Below are 13,060 nucleotides of genomic sequence, written 5' to 3'. Positions count from 1 at the left end.
ATGCTATTTCTGTTTTGCTGTAAAAATGCTTCTGTTAACCTCCCAATGGAAGTTACATTCCATTTAAATAAAAGAGGGAGTGGTAGTTATTAAAAATAACTGCCAAGGGCAATATAGTAATATCGCCAATCATGGGTTAACTTATAACCCTAATGGATCGGGTCAACCCATCATGGTTGGACCGGATCTAATATTATAATATTTGGTTAAAATGATATAAATATTTTTTGATTATCAAAATTATTGTTAACTTTGATAGGTGAGTGAGAAATTAACTTTTTCAAACGTAAAAGGTGGAAATATTGTTCATAATTCTAGTAAGTTTTTAGAAAATGAAATTTACACTTGTACAATACTATTCAAGTTCAGTCCAACAAAAGTGTTATTATGATATTTTAAATTTTAGAGACAAAATAATACTTAATTATATCATGATTATAATAATTGGTTAAAATGATATAAATATTTTTTGACTATCAAAATTATTGTTACCTTTGATAGGAGAGTGAGAAATTAACTTTTTCAAATGTAAAAGGTAGAAATATGTCAGTTTATCAAAAATTGGGTGGATAATAATCATTTGGCCAAATGTCAATAAGACAAACTTTAGGTGAAAAATGTTGTTCAACATTAATTTTGACAGAAGACAAATATCATACTTTCTATTACACCGATAGGATCCTATTAAATAAAGAGTGGATTTAATAGTTAATGCAAACAATTTTATTATAAATTATGAGTTTGTAAATGATAAAACTGAATAGTTTGCTTATTCAAATAGTTGACAAGTACATAATATAACATTTCTTTCCAGATACATAACCCTAGATGGAATATGGATTCGAAGAAAATATCCAACTTAAACTTCTTTTCAAATACAATAGAATTATGCATCATACATACAACATAATTGCATGTAAAAAGGTGTAAAACTATTTAAACTGAATATCTACATTACATAATTGATAATCACCATCTCTACATCATCAAGTGTCTGAAATCCAACATCATAAAAACTAGTGCATAAACAAAAGTATAGTCTTAACTAAATAATGAATACATAAACTCAAATATAATATGAAAATGACTAAAATGTCCCCCAACCTCTTGGGCTAGACTGTTAGATCCCCTAAATGCCCTGCTACTCACCTCACCTACTTGCAAACCACAGTAAGGAACACATGAGTGAAAAACACTCAGTAAGTAATTAACATCCTAATAACTTGCATACAATATCTCAATATAATGTTTCAATGCTAACTTATAACGTGGTTACTATTTGATACTTTTTGACATCCTCATATGTTTATCCATCTTACTTTGGCACCTTCATGCCTTATATCCATAAGTGACGCCATCCCGAAAGACTAATGCCTAAGTTGATCTCGACATCCCTCATGTCTTATGAAAGAATACAATATCTCAGATGTTTACTATATAAGTGCACCTTGCACATTACTATTTGGGCTTTGAGCTAACTAATATTAATACCTTGGTCATATAAGGAAATCTAATCACAATCTCTCCCTTACCACATAAAAATAACTACAAGACTGTTAACTAAATTACCATCTTGGGATGACCCTACCGTTACTGTGTATATGATATATCTTGCTGACCATATGCGGAACTAACTAGTGCCACTTTCCTTTACGATGCATATCTGAACTGAAATTACTGACTAATGTGTTTTGGTGTCAAGTGCATGGTGCATCTTATAGGTATTTACTCTCTTTTAGCCTTATTGCTTTCACAAATAATGTCACATGTGCATATAACTAGTGGCTATCTCAATATATATCATTTTTCTCAACTTTTCTTAAATTTAACCTGAATCTTCTTTGATCAAGGTGAGTTTCATCGTCTACATAGTCATACATATTTATTTAGCTAGCTACTTTATTTTGCTTTTGTAAGGGTCACTTTATCTTTATCCCCTTTCTAGCAAACAATATAGAGGTAACATTATCTTTTCACACTGCATAAACAAGCGTGATTAACCCTTGCTCCCCTTGTCTCTCACTTAATCATTCATCTATAGCCTCTTCTAATAGTTTCTCTAATATTTGGCTATCAGCCGTTAGGTCCTTATTTATTAAATCATGCTCATTCATTCCTTCTAACACAGGGTGTTCACTATGGATAATGTGCATCTCATACTACATGAATGTGCATGCTCTAAAACTCATGAGGAGTCATCGTTAACCTAAAGGAATGAACATGTGTGCATTATTGCATGCATAACCATGCATTGCCATCTAGAAGTTTAAAATCTCAATGAAGTGGAATGAAATGACTGGAATGCCCTCGCTACCCTATGCCCATGAACCACCGCTCGTCTCGTAGCTGTCAAAATTACTTGTACCTCTACACATGAAAGTAGAGGAGTGAGTGATAAGACATTCAGTAAGTCAGAGACTCTACTTATAACTTTTAATGAAATCTTTATAATGGCCTTAAACTTGACTCATGCTAACTTTGTCATCTATAGTGGATGATGACAATTCCTGTATATTGTCTCTATGCACATACTGTACTCTAGAGATTGTCTTGGTTGTATATAATCACTTTTGGGTCAAACTATATCCTACTCAGTCACTAAAGAACCATTACCCTATATTCCTATCTAGTGTGACCATACTAAACTTGGTGGAAGCATTTGAATCTGGAAATTGTAACTATAATTGTGTACTAGGTCGATTAGTTTAGATTAAATACAAAGATTTGACACTTTGGCCATGTGAGCTATCTCTCTGTTTCACTATACCAAACTGTATCTTAGTTAGGCTATATTATAAGCAAGTACCCTATTACAAGTTTGATGTCTTACTGCAAAAGTGCCCTATTATTGGCGGTGCAAGAAATATATACTCATGGTGCCCTCTTGTAACGACCTTATAATATCTAACATGCATGCATCTCGAGCCTTTACTTAGCTTAGCTCTCTCTTGCTTTCACCAATAAGTATATCTCATGTCACACTATGACTTAACTTTTAGGCATGTTAGGTACTACTGCGTATTTAGAATCTATGTATTGTTACTCGAGACGACCTTTAAATCTTTTGTCTAGTTCTTTTGCTCTTTTTTTACTATTGCTCTATATACATAGATGTGTATATCTCGACAAATGAGGTGTGTCTCTTTATTTTACTCACACATGACCACCTCTTTGTGGCTTCTCATGTGCTATTATTGATTGATACATGGGTGTGTATCTTAACTAACACAGACATGTGCCTCTTCAGATATTTATTTTACTTTCCTCTTTAAACTTGTCTTAACTGCATTACTTTATAAGGTTGTTTTGGTCATTTCACCCCACACACGGTCGTGCTAAAGCCATACATAAGAAACCCATATGTCTTGGTTAACTGCGAATCGATCAACGACGTCCTACAATCATTTGATCACCAAGAAGCATAAGGTGAATTATGGGCTTCATGCATATGGAAGTGTGTTCCATACCATACAATTGTGTGACGAATTCAAAATGTAGAAAATGTCTACTTTCACACCCTAATTTGGTTTCAATGGAACCCCTCCTTACCTTAAGAATTATCACAATCCAACACAGGTTCCAAACATATAAGTTCATCCCTAAACCACATACAATCATTCATAACATAGATGAACAATATTCATAATGAAATAAACTTATAACAGTGTTGTAAACACACAATCTCTTACTACAATATCCATTACTTTATATCTGTCTCATTTTCACAAAAACCAATGTTATAATAGGCCTATTATACATCAATCTTAACAGATCGTATCAATGGAATTATAACTCAATTTCATTACAACTTATGGCAAACCTTTTCGGTCATCAATATCAATAGCCTAAATATGATCGTAACGCTTCAATATAGTGATAAACATAATCATGAGAACGTATAAAGGCTTTATCAAGTCATAATAGATGCAAACGAAACAACAAAATCCTACTTACATCTTGGTACTTTCTTTGGCAATGAAGTTGATTAGAAGATTCTTTTTCTTTCACTATGTCATTGAAAAACACAACCAAAAGTTACTAACAGAAATTCGGTGGGTCAAACTCCAATCTCTCTTTCTCTTTTGGGGGATTTATGCATTTAGGTATTTTGAATCATAATCCCTAAAACGCAGCAACGTGTTATTTATAAATTGAAAATATGTCCTACACACATGAGCATGTATCTAAGGCACACAATCATGTGTCATTTAAACTTCATGTCAAGATTATAAGGATAAGCATAATTGGAGCTGCATTGAAAAAATGTGCAGGATTTGTAAAACATAATTGCAGTGGCAGACAAGCAACTGGATTTCATTATTGGACATGATGCTTTAGTTGGGAAAAATAAAGGTAAGGTCAAAGATGATAAGAATGACTACAAAAAGGCCAAAAACAAGAAGACACTAAGGGGTAATGAAGGAAAGGGAAAACATGAAAGTTAGTTTGTGTGACCATGATACCCATATAACTATTATGCACTGGTATAAAATGTCCAAACATTTGGTATGCTCATGCATGCATTGACGTTGAACATTTTAACATTTGAGATGCTTGTACAACATTGGGAAGCTCATGCACATACTAACATCTAGGCTTATTATCCTCTTGTGATAAGGTATCCTTAGCTTGAAACCTGGTTGACAAGTGTATTGGGTGCACTTTATGTTAAATACTTAAGATATCTTATGTTTTCACTAGGCATATAGGATATTGATGTACATTGTTTAACATTAATCATTTGAATGATATTGTGAATGGAGATTGGACATTAGGTGTTGAGAAACTTAGATGGGCACTCAAGATACTAGGGAAACATTCGAGAATATTACATTAAGATGTTTGACAGAACATTTTTGGTTATTAGTTATGTTGTGTGTAAGGTGTTATTGACTCTTTTCACTCATCATGTTTCTTTTGTGGTTTTGCACTCATCATGTTTGTGGACTCATCATGTTTGTGGACTAGCGAGGTGGTGAAAGAGCCAACGAATCAGTTTGAAATGTTGCATGAAGTAAGGAGCAATTTAGTCAATTGAATTATGGATTGTTATTTATGTTTATTTGAGTTGACATTTATGTTCATGCACTTTGGTTTTGTGTTTATGAACTTCAGACACTTAATATTATGGTTGATATGGATTTTATTAGTTATAATAATAAGGTATTTTCAGTATTTATTATAATACACCTTTTTGCATGATATATGTATTTAAGGGAAGAATCATGAAAGTTATTCCGTTGTTTGTTTGGGAAAAAATTATAAGTTAACACATTTTTTTGAGTCCATATTTTAGGTCAGAGTATGTATCTGGGAAGGAATGTTACACCTTCTCTCTCCAACTTTTTCTCCTTTTGAGGTTGTTTAAATTTGCAAGTTATCACTAGATTTTGGAGAGTTACAAACCTTATTCTTAATGCGTAAAATATTTTAGATAAAGCATTTTCGTGTGTTGTGATAACTATCCCTAAAATCATGAAAATGTGTTCTTTTAAATACAATTGAAACCACATGAGCAAGTGTTTGCTTTATGAGTGAATAACCATTCATCTAGTTTAAAATTTGCATAAGTGGCTTATCTAGCTTTGTTGACGTGAATGATTATGCATGAATGTTCATAGACTTACGAATGGGCGTTGATAGGCTATTATTTAATTTCAACTTATTCTAGTCCATAGTCAACATGGGCCTAAATTAATCAACTAAAATAATTATTTTACCGTTATTCTTACTTGTGGGTGTCACAACAATAAAACATGCAATGCCTGTTATATGTAAATAGTTTGAAGATGATGATGAGAAATTCCTTGATCACAGAGTTTTGGGATAGTGTAAGAACAAATAAAAGATTGAGTTTTTGGTCTTATGGAAGGGTAAACCTAAATTAGATGCCACTTGGGAGAAGACATGACCCTATGCATTTCGTATGAAAAAAAATTAGAGTATTCACATAAAGTTTTGACAAAGGAGAGAACATTAAAACAAGTTATGTCAAACTTTTTAATGGTGTTGTATCATGCAGATATTGGCTTAGATGAGTTGGTATTTGAAGTGTTTATCATTATTGAGGGTAATTAAATACATGGTGCTTTGATACACAAAGCTTATCTAGTTAACTTAGGCAATTGGCATTAAGATAATTTGAGGAGGCTTATGTTGAGAAAGAGAAGAAGTGTTGGGCACAATTTATTGCTTGAGAGAATGACAATCTACGTTGAGGCTAAGAGAGATTATTGGTATTGACAATGTCTGGATTTGGCTCAAATTTGATTACAAACCAATATTGTCCTCTAGCATAGCATTATGGTCACTCAACTAACAAAGTGTCAGCAAACAACTCTAGACTTTGTCAACTACATGGTTATGCACAATACGATCCCTTCATCAATCGATATCTCTGAGGCTGAGACATGAATGTTTGTCATCTCAATAACTTCTTGATATGAACTAAAACACATCAATGATCAAATGACTTGGATCAAAATTCAACTCAGTCCCATGTAGCCACAGATTCAAGTAGTCATCAATGTCTTTCAGTATTCTTATGCGAGATATCACCTCTCATACTTGAGAGTAATAAATCTTTTATTGATTTATTATAGCTTACATACAAATATCAATATAACTAATCATCATTTTTATGGTTACTCCAATTATAGTGACATGTTAAGTGTTGTCAAATCATACTGTTCATTATACAAGACAGTCCGGTGATCTCAAATCTAAAGATCACTTGTACTCGTGGGTTAGACGATTTATTCTATAAACATTGGAACAACCATCCATATGGAAATCCTCTTGTTATGTCTATCCAATGAACACGTTTACAATATATACCTATATGTTGCACTAAGTTGTTAGCTAATAGTTTCAATACGTGAAAATTGTCGCCACTTTTCAGAAGAGTTGCTTAATACTATGATAATTTCATCATTATTACTTGTGTCTTTGGTCAAAGTAATATTGGGATTATAAACGTTTTCAAAATGTACATTTAATGTGTTTATAGGGTTCTCGTAATCAGTAGTATGATTCTGTCTTCACGATTCAACTATTCTAAAGGCATATTATTTGTATGATCATAATATATGAACATCATTATGAATGAATAATAAAATACCTTTATTAATAAATAAGTAAATTACATAATACAAATGTACTAATTGATTGACTTTAAGACACTATCCTAATAGTTTGATAGATTAAGGAACATACATATACTTATTTATGTGAATCATACACATATATTGATATAAGAAGCAAATAATATGTTGATGTTCATGATGTGCAATTCTAAATTCTAATTTCTAGATTTGTTCAATTTGATCATGGGTTATTATATGATATGTGCCTATGTTTTTATAATAAGATTTTAGCATAAGGATGTAATGTACAATTTGATAATGGTATACTATGAACCCAGTCATTGAGATGCATGTATATTTTTTTATTTGTGATGTATGAAACCTTACTTTATGTTCTTAAGGCATTAGAAACTTGTAAAAATGTGTGAAACAAGGTTAGAAACAATTAAGTGCTAAAATCAAATATGAAATAGACTAAAAAAAGGGGTTTCAGACTTGCATGCATAATCTTCCCAAGAATAAACACGATTATGTCATGTCTATAACCTTATGAAAACGTCAGGTATGATTGTGTATAACTCTATGCTTGATGCCTTAAGTTCTTTGGTGGCCGATGGATGCTCATATGGAGGACACATATGTCCGTTCATGACACATAGAGTAGGTCATGGTGGACAACCATACAAAAAAAGGATGTACGATTATTCACATAGTAAAATGATGAAATCACCTCTAGGTTTTAAACATAGTTGTGAAGAAATGTTGTTAGTCGTCCATAGATTAGGAATGTATGCTTGTGCAATCAATCGCACATGCCCATACACAATGTCACATCCAATGATGCTTGTGATTGGTTTACTCGTGCATAAGGAGAATGATGCACACCAATTGCATTAAATGTAAACTAATGATATTGCACCCAACAACTTCCAATATGAACTGATTCTAGCTTTACACGTACACCTAGATTGAATAAACAAACAAATTTAGAAATCATCCTAGATTCACATATCCATGAATCATAATGATGCACTCTCTACTTGACCATAAAAATAAAGAGAGATGAATAATGTGAACTGACAATCCATTTATGGCTTGTTTCCCCTTTCGATTGGCACCATTTAGTCCACTATTTTCATTTGAACTCATGGTAAAGAGTTGGACCTAACCACTCTTTAAACATCTACCATAAATTTTCCCATGACGATGGATGGAAATCTTTGGTGCCTTGATGACTTCTGTGGCTCCATAAGCATCTTTTTCCCCTTTCCCATAATTAAAAAAAGTTTTTTTTTTTTAAACTCCAACTTGTACTAGTGTTAAAAAAGAATTGTAAGGTCTCCAACCCTCTTTGGCAGCATGAAAGGGGCATTAGTATCTCTAACCTGCTTTAGTGTTAGAGTACGAGCTTAAGAAGTTGATGCAACAGCCTTATCATGTTGATAGGCATGAACAACCCATAATGCCTAACTCACCTCTTTAGCTCGAGAAGTGGTGGGTGTATTCTTGACGGCCTCATTCTGAACTTTCAAAAGAAGTTTCAACAACAAAATGTGAAAATCAAAGTGCAGGAAGATTCAAAAGTTAAAGAAATGAGAAATTTACTAAGGCTTTTGTGAATGAAATATCAAAGTGGTAAACTAGTTTCCGAAGACAATTTTTAAGCAAAGGCCTTCGAGTGACAAGAAATCTTTATTGTCCAAGTCAAATCATGGCCACGTGTCAATGATTTGACATGAAGTCTTGAACCATCATATAATACATTCCTAAATGATATGATGACCATACAATCCAGAAGGTGTGTGCTTCATTAAATGCAAGACTTGTATGAGCCCTAGTCATACAGGTGTCACCTATCCTCACAAGAGAAATGAAAAGTTTTTATAGTTATATTGAAACTCAAAAAATTGCCTAACTACGATGTGGCAAATATTTGATAGGTGTCTAGCATCCTAATGACCGGAAATGATACTAGAAGCTTGTAGATAATGCATGCCACTTAGATGTATGTTTCTACACTACACGAATGTATGGATTCTTACTAAAGTAAAGAGAATTGAAAATCTCCTCCAAGTAAGAAAAGATTTAAGTCATTTAATTATAACCACATACCTACCACTAATAAGGTGTTTAAGTTGTCAAATTATGCAAATAGACATAATCATCACTATTCGGACTAGGTGGACTATGTCACATTTAATGCAAAGGATTGACACATTAACCGATTAGGTGACATACATCGATTAAATTCAAATCGCTGATGCCATACCTAATAACCTCCAATGTGTACTGATTTTGATCGTAAAAATATCACCCATATTGGATAGACCTATAGATTTGCCAAAGCATTCATGTTCCATGTGTCCCTAGATCATGGCAATGCCCTTTTGACTTGAGCATAAAAACCAAGAGGTGGATGAGGGCAAGGGATTCAATTTTTCCACTCTCCTGGAATATCTTTGAATCCTCCTTTGGATTCTTCTTATAATATTTCAGACTAACTTAACTATTGAAAGAAAGAACACAAAAAGAATTCTTTGTAATGGTTCTCAAGAACACATTCTAAAAGAATAATAATATAAATTGAACCACTTCAAAAATTTTATTGGGTTGCTGTTCCATTGAATTGTGCTTCCTCCTACACAAATTCATTTTGTGCCTATTTTTACCACATTTATCATGTAATATCTCCTAATTAATATGTCGTCACGTTACTACAATTTTTTGTATCTATACTAATCATTCATTCATATGGCTAATCGCTTATGCCTACTATAATGAATTATAGAAGAAAAAGTAATTAAAATTTCAATTTAGCTTAAGCCCTAATCAAGAAAATGTCTATCTTAATTTAATCTAGAAAGTAGGGCCAAACACAATCCACTACAAGCTCAACGAATTAGCCGTTGCTTGATGGGGGAGGCGAAGACAATTACAAATAAGTAATAATGATTTTGAACTAGAAGATGATGATCAATTCAAATAATGGGTTTTTTTGTGCTGGGGCATACAACTTTTGCACACCATTTCTCAGGTGCCCAATTTGCTCCAATGGACCATCTAGCTAACCAATCGGGTCCACCCATGAGGCATGCCGCTTCCTAACTCAATATCATGTTGTTTATCACTCAAATGCATTTCTACTTTGCTAGGTAAAGAAATAAGAAAAAAATTTGATTTTAATTTAATTTCACTCCTTGTTGCTTGCTAACTGATATTGTTATGCTGTTAGACTTTCCCTTAGAAAAATACATTATGATAAGGGAAATTTTATAAAATGGCCAAAACGCCCTCCAATTAAGCAAAAATACCCAAAATCACTATTCTCAAACAAAAAATGCCTATGACTTTTTTTAAAATACCAAAATTACCCTTCCCCTTATATTTATATAACTCTCCTCACTCACTATGGGGTTAAATGTAATTTTAGATAAATATGAGAGGTTTTTAGATATTTTACATTGTAAAAGCATTTTGATATTTATTTATTTATTTCAAACTTTTTCTAAAATATCAAAATTACCCTTCCCCTTGTTTATATAACTCTCCTCACTCATTATAAGGGTTCAATGTAATTTTAGATAAATAGGAGGGGTTTTTGGATATTTTACATTGTAAAGGCATTTTGATATTTATTTATTTATTTCAAACTTTTTCTAAAATATCAAAATTACCCTTCCCCTCATATATATAAACTCTCCTCACTCATTTTATTTACACACACTTCTCATATCACTCAAACACTCATTCTCACTTTCATTTTTTTTCAACATCAATTAGTAAGGATTCGTTCGGATGAAAGAAGTTCGTAATTTTAAATTCGACTCGAAAAAATACTATTCATCAAAAAAAGGTATTTATGTTAATCTTAGCCTAAAATTTAATTTTATTTGTTAAGTCTAGTTTTTATATCATAATATAGGGGTTAAATACAATGTTTGATAAGTATAGGGGGTTAAAATAATTTAGGATAAATATGGGGGGTTTTTGGATATTTTACATTGTAAAGACATTTTCATATTTATTTATTTATTTCATTACTTTTTCTAAAATGTCAAAATTAGCCTTTCCCTCATCTATATAAACCCTCCTCACTCATTTTATTTACACACACTTCTCATATCATTCAAACACTCACTCTCACTTTCATTTTTTTTTCAACATCAATTAGTAGGGATTCGTTCGGAAGAAAGAAGTTCGTATTTTTGAATTCGATTCGAAAAAATACTATTCATCAAAAAAAGGTATTTATGCAAATCTTAACCTAAAACTTAATTTTATTTGTTAAGTCTAGTTTTTATGTCATAATATGGGGGTCAAATCAATATTTGACAAGTATGGGGGTTAAATGTAATTTAGGGTAAATATGGGGGGTTTTTGGATATTTTACATTGTAAAGGTATTTTCATATTTATTTATTTATTTCATTATTTTTTCTAAAATGTCAAAATTACCCTTCCCCTCATCTATATAAACCCTCCTCACTCATTTTATTTACACACACTTCTTATATCACTCAAACACTCACTCTCACTTTCATTTTTTTTCAACATCAATTAGTAGGGATTCGTTTGGACGAAAGAAGTTCGTATTTTTGAATTCGACTCGAAAAAATACTATTTATCAAAAAAAGGTATTTATGTCAATCTTAGCCTAAAACTTAATTTCATTTGTTAAGTCTAGTTTTTATGTCATAATATGGGGTTAAATGTAATGTTTGACAAGTATGGGGGGTTAAAATAATTTAGGATAAATATGGGGGTTTTTGGATATTTTACATTGTAAAGGCATTTTCATATTTATTTATTTATTTCAAACTTTTTCTAAAATGTCAAAATTACCCTTCCTCTCATCTATATAAACCCTCCTCACACATTTTATTTACACACACTTCTCATATCACTCAAACACTCATTCTCACTTTCATTTTTTTTCAACATCAATTAGTAAGGATTCGTTCAAATGAAAGAAGTTTGTATTTTTAAATTCGATTCGAAAAAATACTATTCATCAAAAAAAGGTATTTATGCGAATCTTAGCGTAAAATTTAATTTTATTTGTTAACTCTAGTTTTTATGTCATAATATAGGGGTTAAATACAATGTTTGATAAGTATAGGGGGTTAAAAAATTTAGGGTAAATATGGGGGGTTTTTGGATATTTTACATTGTAAAGACATTTTCATATTTATTTATTTATTTCATTACTTTTTCTAAAATGTCAAAATTACCCTTTCCCTCATCTATATAAACCCTCCTCACTCATTTTATTTACACGCTTCTCATATCACTCAAACACTCACTCTCACTTTCATTTTTTTTTCAACATCAATTAGTAGGGATTCGTTCGAAAGAAAGAAGTTCGTATTTTTGAATTCGATTCGAAAAAATACTATTTATCAAAAAAAGTATTTATGCCAATCTTAGCCTAAAACTTAATTTCATTTGTTAAGTCTAGTTTTTATGTCATAAGATGGAGTTAAATACAATGTTTGACAAGTATGGGGGGTTAAATGTAATTTAGGATAAATATGGGGGGTTTTTGGATATTTTACATTGTAAAGGCATTTTCATATTTATTTATTTATTTCATTACTTTTTTCTAAAATGTCAAAATTACCCTTCCTCTCATCTGTATAAACCCTCCTCACTCATTTTATTTACACACACTTCTCATATCACTCAAACACTCACTCTCACTTTCATTTTTTTTTTCAACATCAATTAGTAGGGATTCGTTTGGAAGAAAGAAGTTCGTATTTTTGAATTCGACTCGAAAAAATACTATTTATTGAAAAAAGGTATTTATGCCAATCTTAGCCTAAAACTTAATTTTATTTGTTAAGTCTAGTTTTTATGTCATAATATGGGGTTAAATGCAATGTTTGACAAGTATGGGAGGTTAAATGTAATTTAGGGTAAATATAGGGGGTTTTTGGATATTTTAGATAAATATGGGGGGTTTTGGATATTTTA

This window comes from Mangifera indica, chromosome 8 (assembly GCF_011075055.1).
Source record: "Mangifera indica cultivar Alphonso chromosome 8, CATAS_Mindica_2.1, whole genome shotgun sequence".
NCBI lineage: Eukaryota > Viridiplantae > Streptophyta > Magnoliopsida > Sapindales > Anacardiaceae > Mangifera > Mangifera indica.
This window is presented reverse-complemented; position numbering follows the sequence as displayed.